The sequence below is a fragment of the Mustelus asterias genome, chromosome 13, assembly GCF_964213995.1.
Source record: "Mustelus asterias chromosome 13, sMusAst1.hap1.1, whole genome shotgun sequence".
In the NCBI taxonomy this organism is placed as follows: Eukaryota; Metazoa; Chordata; class Chondrichthyes; order Carcharhiniformes; family Triakidae; genus Mustelus; species Mustelus asterias.
Genome location: NC_135813.1, coordinates 87,205,590 through 87,211,589, shown reverse-complemented (window position 1 = coordinate 87,211,589; position 6,000 = coordinate 87,205,590). Strand labels below are relative to the sequence as shown.

The 6,000-nt window shown below is 49.3% G+C and overlaps 1 protein-coding gene across 2 annotated transcripts in view; it reads left to right on the top strand.

Moving 5' to 3' along the window:
- Positions 1-5,518: 5,518 nt before the first annotated feature.
- Positions 5,519-6,000, top strand: part of dgcr8 (DGCR8 microprocessor complex subunit) — a 46,836-nt gene continuing 46,354 nt past the window's right edge. For both annotated transcript variants that reach the window (XM_078227202.1, XM_078227201.1), the window contains exon 1: positions 5,519-5,630. The gene's annotated coding sequence lies outside the window, so the exon portion shown is untranslated. The remainder of the gene's footprint in view (positions 5,631-6,000) is intronic.

Genomic DNA, 6,000 nt, shown 5'->3' with positions numbered 1-6,000 from the left:
AAAAATCCCAAGTCTAAAGTGAACAACAATTTATACTGCATGTGAAGAGAGTGCTGACTGGTGGACAAGTATACTCTGGTAGAGGTGTTGCCATGGAAAAGGCAACAGGAAACAGTTAATTGCCAAGCTTTTTTTAAAATTCAAACTAGGCAGGTTGACTGATTAGTCAAAGCAATGCCATGGGGAATGAACCAGGGATTGGCTGTCCCTCAAGCTTTTGTTGAGTTGAAAAAGGCACAAAATATGGACAGACTCCTTCTTTCTGCAAAGGGCCATGCTGTGTGAATGTATATAGATTCTAGCACACATCGGTGAGCCACACCGTGAGCATGACTGATAATCTTAAATTGATTGTCAGTTTAATTCTTAGCACTCTTACAGGTGCTGTCCAATCATGGAATCACATCTAATGCTGGACTCTATGGGGGCGATTCTCCCATCCCGCCGCACTAATTTTTTAGCACGGTGGGCCAGAAGAATCATGTGTGGTCTGATTCGCAGGAATCGCGCATGTGTTCCCGCTGCGCGCCCTTCTCCAAGCACCAGATATCCGGCGCAGTTGGGACCACGCTGGAAACCGGCAGGAACAGCAGCTAAGTGATTTAAATCTATTTTTAATCTTATTTTAATGTGATTAGCGGGCCCGGGACTGAAATCTCCGGGCCCGCTAGCATCTCCCACCCACCCAGTACAGTTTCACCCTGGCAAGGTTTAGAGTCGCTCCCCACTTTCGAGGAAGTAGCGAGAGACCCCGCTAGAGTGAAGGGGGGCAATTGGGGTCCCCCAGGGTGTCGGGCTATGGAGGGAGCCCCAATTGCCCCCCCCTTCACTCTTGCGGGGTCTCCCGCTTCTTCCCCGAAAGTGGGGAGCTACTCTAAACCCTGCCAGAGTGAAACTGTACTGAGGGGGTGGGCAATAGGCACCCTGGCAGTGCCAGCCTGTGCTCCCTGGCACTGCCAAAGGGGAAAAGTGCCCATGCCCACGGGGCACCTTGGCACTGCCCATCAGGCATGGGGCAGTGCCAAGGGGGCAGGGCCTAGGGAGCGTGACCAAAAAGATATTTTAGTGCCTGTCTTATGAGTGGGTGATTGGAAGCATGATCGGTGCCAGCAGGATCTGTCTGAGGAGAAGAAACAAAGAGACGTTGGCAGCAGTAACCCGGGATCAACTAATGTCAGTGAAGCAGCAAGATCCTGAGTCTGGGACTTGGGGACATTAGAACAAAGCCCATTGGGAGTAATCTGATCAGTTTGCCTTGCCACAGGTAGCATCTCTAAGTCAAGTCATGAGTTTGGATATTTTGTGAAGTTTTGATACCTTTTGGATACTTTGTGTATAATGAAGATCGTGTTGTTAAACTTCTTATAATGAAGATATCAGAGGTTAAATACAATGGGTGTGATTTTCTCGGCTCACTGCACTGCTCGAGTAGCACAGCTGGGAAATGTCGATTGGGGGGGGGTGATGCAGTGAAATTCCCGGACCATTTCTTTATGGCGTAATCTGCCTCGCTGGAAAATAGCGCACGACTGATTACAATATTCAAGTTGCCATTTCAAATCATTAGCAAGCTCGGGACGGTATCATCCAGGGTCAGTAATGTTTCTCCCCGCCAGGGGAGATTCCCACCAGCGGGGATGAAAGCTGGTTCCCATCAACTGGGACCAGGCATGGTGGCCTCGCTGGTAAGAGCAGAGGCCATTGAGGACCCCTGGGAGGTTGGAGGGAAGAGGCGGGTGCTGGCACCCTGACACTGCCCACTGTGCAGCAGGCAGTGCCAGGGGGTAAGGCCTGGGGGTTGGGACTGGACCGGGGGCAGGCTGATCGGTGGTGGAGGCGGGGGGAGGGGAACCAGTGCACACCCTACATTTGAGGGAGGAAGGGAGGGGATTCCGGGCTGGCCATGGGGAGGGGGTGAGCAATCGGGGCTGGCCAATCTTTTGGATTGAAGTCTCCTACTGCTAGGTTCCTCCAACATGAAAATAAATCAAAAACTGTATGTTGAAAACTTTATTTTTATTGCTAGTTTTTAAAATGGAATTTCTGCTGAACCAGGAAACGAGGCTGCTGCAAGTCACAGGGTTGGCCCTTTGTTCTGGGAGCTACCACCAGGAGTTACAAGAACAAAAGGATTCTTCACTCAGCCTGTGGAATTTCACACCTCATTGGACAGACCCCTTTTAATCAACAAATTGAAGGAAGTCCAGATTAATGAACCAGATAGGTGTTTTGTCACCATGAGTCTGGATCTCGAGATAACTCATCACATAGGGGAGTTGATGGCCTACTGATCCAGAAACTCAGCTAATGTTCTGGGGACCCGGGTTCGAATCCCGCCCTGGTAGATGGTGGAATTTGAATTCAATAAAAAAAATCTGGAATTAAGAATCTACTGATGACCATGAAACCATTGTCAATTGTTGGAAAAACCCATCTGGTTCACTAATGTCCTTTAGGGAAGGAAATCTGCCATCCTTACCTGGTCTAGCCTACATGTGACTCCGAGCCACAGCAATGTGGTTGACTCTCAACTGCCCTCTGGACAAGGGCAACTCGGGATGGGCAATAAATGCTGGCCAGCCAGCAATGCCCATCAGGCATGGAGCAGCATCAAATGGTTATTGGATAAACATATGGATGATATTGGAATAGTGTAGATTAGAGGGGCTTTAGATTGGTTCCACTGGTCGGCGCAACATCGAGGGCCGAAGGGCCTGTACTGCGCTGTAGTGTTCGACCAGCTGACGTTCTATGTCCCACGAATGAATAAAAAAAATCTCTGGATTACCATCAAGACCATCTCTTCTCATTTGGCCTTCATAGAGAGTATTTGAGTACAGGAATAGGGGTGTTTTTACTGCATTTGTATAGGGCATTGGTGAGGCCATACCTGCAGTATCATGAGCAGTTTTGGTGTCCTTATCTGAGGAAGGATGTCCTTGCTATAGCGGGAGTACAGCAAAGATTTACCAGGCTGATTCCTGGGATGGCAGGTCTGTCATATGATTTCAAGAAGAAATTAGATACAGCTCTTGGAGCTAAAGGGAGAAGGAGGAAAGACGGGATCAGAATATTGAATTTGATGATCAGCCACGGTCAAAATGAATGGCGGAGCTGGCTCAAATGGCCGAATGGCCTACTCCTGCTATTTTCTATGTTTCTGTATTCCAAAACATAAACTCTGTTTCTCCCTCCACAGATGCTGCCAGACCTGCTAAACATTTCCAGCATTTTCAATTTTTTTCCGACTTCCAGTGTTTGAAGTATTTTGCTATCACAAATCTATCTATTAGGGATGGTATGGTGGTGCAGCAGTTAGCACCTTCTCTCAGAGCACCAGGGACCTAGGTTTGATTCCTGACTTGGGTCACTGTCTGAGTGTAGTTTGCACGTGTCTGCGTGTAGTTTGCACGCGTCTGCGTGGGTTTCCTCCGGGTGCTCCAATTTCCTCCCACAGTCCGAAATGTGCAGGTTAGGTGGATTGACCATTCTAAGTTGCCCTTTACATAAGAACATAAGAAATAGGAGCAGGAGTAGGCCATCTCGCCCCTCAAGCCTGCTCCGCCATTCAATAAGATCATGGCTGATCTGATAATGGGTTCAGTTCCACTTACCCGCCCGCTCCCCATAACCCTTAATTCCCTTAATGGTTAAAAATCTATCTGTGACTTAAACACATTTAACGAGGTAGCCTCTACTGCTTCATTGGGCAGAGAATTCCAAAGATTCATTATCCTCTGGGAGAAGAAGTTCCTCCTCAACTCTGTTCTAAATTGACTCCCCCGTATTTTGAGGCTATGCCCCCTCGTTCTTGTTTCCATTGTAAGTGGAAATAACCTCACCTGTCTAGCCCCTTCATTATCTTATATGTCTCTATAAGGTCTCCCCTCAATCTTCTAAACTCCAATGAGTACAGACCCAGTCTACTCAATCTATCCTCATAAGCTAACCCCCTCATCTCCGGAATCAAACTGGTGAACCTTCTCTGTACCCCCTCCAAAGCTAATACATCCTTTCTTAAATAAGGGGACCAAAATTGTACACAGTACTCTAGGTGCAGCATCACCAGTACCCTGTACAGTTGCAGCATGACCTCCCTGCTTTTATACTCCATCCCTCTCATGATAAAGGCCAACATTCCATTTGCCTTCTTGATTACCTGCTGCACCTGCAAACTGAGTTTTTGTGATTCATGCACAAGGACCCCCAGGTCCGTCTGCACAGTAGCATGTTGTAATTTTTCACCGTTTAAATAATAGTCCATTTTACTATTATTCCTTTCAAAGTGGATAACTTCACACTTACCAACGTTATACTCCATCTGCCAGATTCTTGCCCACTCACTTGGTCTATCCAAATCTCTCTGCAGACTCTGTGTGTCCTCCACGCAATTTGCTTTCCCACTCATCTTTGTGTCATCCGCAAACTTTGTTACCCTACACTCTGTCCCCTCCACCAGATCATCTATGTATATGGTCAATAGTTGAGGCCCCAGCACCGATCCCTGCGGCACGCCACTAGTCACTGATTGCCAACCGGAAAAGTCAGGGGGATTAGCGGAATAGGGCCAGGGTGGGATTGTGTTGGTGCTGGCTTGGTGGGCTGAATGGCCTCCTTCTGCACTGTAGGGATTCCATGGTACTTTGGATGGGGGGGCGGTGCCAGATCTTTCATTGGAATCGAGGTCTTCACCTCTGGCATGACTTTAGTTTAGTTATTAGTGTCACAAGTAGGCTCACATTAACACTGCAATGAAGTTACTGTGAAAATCCCCAAGTCCTTGCATTCTGGCGCCTGTTTGGCTGCAATGAGGGAGGATTTAGGCTGGCCAATGCACCTAACCAGCACGTCTTTGGACTGTGGGAGGAAACCAGAGCGTGGGGAGGAAACCCATGCAGACATGAGGAGAACGTGTACATGATGTGGAGATGCCGGCGTTCGACTGGGGTAAACACAGTAAGAAGTCTGACAACACCAGGTTTCCCACCCACCTGACGAAGGAACAGCCTGTTCAGAAAGCTAGTGGCTTTTGCTCCCAAATAAACCTGTTGGACTTTAACCTGGTGTTCTTAGACTTCTTACTGTGTTTAGAACGTGTACACACAGAGAGTGACCCGAGCCGGGATTCGAACGGACGTCCCTCGCACTGTGAGGCAGCAGCGCTAACCACTATGCCACGGTGCCGCCCGTGCCCTGAGCGGAACGGCAATCGATTCCTTGACGCATGCGCATTTGGAGCGGACTGGGGCCGAGGTTTGCGGGGGAGCTGCTGGGGCGGAGGGAGGGCGGTGACGTTCATTTGACTGACGTTCAGGCTGGGCCCCACCCCCCCCCCCGTCACGTGACGGTTGGCCCGGCGTACGGCCGAGCGGGGGGGACGTCAATCATCATGACGGCGCGTGCGCATTGGCACCGGTGTGGCCTTGGCATGGCGAGGGGGAGGGCGGGGGTTGGGGCTTTGATTGACGTTCACATCGGCCCCGCCCCCACGCGATGGGAGTCCGCCGAATGTCGGAGCGTCAATCACCATAGCGGCGCATGCGCCTGGGCTGGGCCCCGAGCTTGGAGTGGCTGGGTGAAGTGAGGGCTATGAAATTTTGTGGTGTTTATCAATGTGATGATCTATAACGGTAGGCTTCTTTCATTGAACGATTATAAACATAACTCTGATCGCGCCTTTAGTTTGTTGGTTAACAAACAACGCGCAGTTTAATCTCTGAGCAGCAGCCTCCTGCAGTAAACACATTTTTTTTGGTTGAAGTCTTAGACCAGGCCTCAGTACAGGCCTCGGGGTCTCTTTTTCCCTCCTCACTTCTGATCTCAGCCGCGGTAGTTTAAAAGCTGGGCTCCTTTTATTTTAAATACGTGCAGGTTTTTTTTAAGATGATTCCTATAATCAGTGGCAGCTTCATGGTCGTGAGTGGAGCTGAAAAGGGTTTCACCAAAGGCCTGTTGCTGTGTGGCCTCCACTCATTGTGATCCTGCTTCACCTGCCATTAA